General features: G+C 37.7%; 1 pseudogene; it reads left to right on the forward strand.

Moving 5' to 3' along the window:
* The first annotated feature begins 924 nt into the window (after positions 1-924).
* On the forward strand, positions 925-1,069 carry LOC145253064 (U2 spliceosomal RNA; annotated as a pseudogene).
* Positions 1,070-1,602: the final 533 nt, after the last annotated feature.

Consider the following 1,602-nt stretch of genomic DNA (forward strand, 5'->3'; position numbering starts at 1 on the left):
AGATTGTGGGTAAAAATTTAGACGAAAAAAATTCGGACGTGCCATACCACAGCTTACTTGTTGCATGTTGTATTGACTTTTTTATCATTTAATTTGGTTTTGTTCGTTTTAAAAAAGTTTCGTTTTTTTCATTAACTTTTTTCGATTTGAAAAATAAAATGAAACAGAATGAAACAAAAAAATTTTCCATTCCATTCTTCAAACAACACGTTATAAGCGTGAATTTTTGGCGCCAATACCGTAAAATAAAATGAAACTATGTCTTATTGCACCCCCCCCCAAAAAAAAAGAAAGCAATAATGTTTCCGTCAAATTCGGCACATATAGGATATCGTAAGGTAAAACCATGTGTAGACTGCACCCCTCCCCCCCCCAAAAAAATTAATTGTTAGGTGAAAATATCGTAATTTCTAATGGAAAGAAAAAGTGAATAGTTTGTTTTTGTTATTTCTATAAGTAATTATTTAATGAAGGTTTTCGCCGTTCATTTAAAGAGTTAGTTATAATTAAAAGAAAACTGTGGCGTATTGCGTTTTCCCACCCCCAAAGGAAGCAATAATGTTTCCGTCAAATATGGCTGAAATAAAATATCGTAAGGCCACGTGCAGACTGCATCCCCAACTGCAAATGCCGGTATTTGTACAGTTTAATCAAGACATAAAAAAATTAAAATATCGAAAATCGTTTAAATTATACGTATCCGTTATGGAATGAAGTTCTCCGAAAAAAAATCACTTAATCTCATCAAATAGTTTTTGTTTTACAGCGAAAAAACAATAAGTAAAAGGCTTGATTTTTAGTCGCATGCAAGCGACTCTATAAGTCACTTCGTCGGTCGGTCGGTCGGTCGGTCTGTCCGTAACACTTTTGTGCTTGGCCTTTTTGGTTAAGATCAAATGTCTGTTGTTAATAGATGCTGTTCTAAGCTTTTCTTGGCCTTTTGGTCAAGATCAAAGTGTAGTATCTGTTCCGGCAGATACTGCACTTAAGATAATTTGTACCAGTCAATGGAGGGGAAACCCTCTATACTGGGACAATTATTATTTTTGGTAACCAGAGTGACCCCTTTTAGGGGAGCTGGTTTTTACCTCACATTAAAAACGGCCTTGTGCCTAATTTGCTCAGTGGGGGAGCAAATAAATACCATCTGTTCCGGCAGATACTGCACTTAAGATAATTTGTACCAGTCAATGGAGGGGAAACCCTCTATACTGGGGCAATTATTATTTTTGGTAACCAGAGTGACCCCTTTTAGGGGAGCTGGTTTTTACCTCACATTAAAAACGGCCTTGTGCCTAATTTGCTCAGTGGGGGAGCAAATAAATACCATCTGTTCCGGCAGATACTACACTTAAGATAATTTGTACCAGTCAATGGAGGGGAAACCCTCTATACTGGGACAATTATTATTTTTGGTAACCAGAGTGACCCCTTTTAGGGGAGCTGGTTTTTACCTCACATTAAAAACGGCCTTGTGCCTAATTTGCTCAGTGGGGGAGCAAATAAATACCATCTGTTCCGGCAGATACTGCAAGCAAAGACCATATGTGGGGGCGACCCCACATATAAGACCTTGGTCAATGTAGGGGTAACCCTTCATAC

The sequence above is a fragment of the Euprymna scolopes genome, chromosome 29, assembly GCF_053919585.1.
Source record: "Euprymna scolopes isolate OS-2025 chromosome 29, ASM5391958v1, whole genome shotgun sequence".
In the NCBI taxonomy this organism is placed as follows: Eukaryota; Metazoa; Mollusca; class Cephalopoda; order Sepiida; family Sepiolidae; genus Euprymna; species Euprymna scolopes.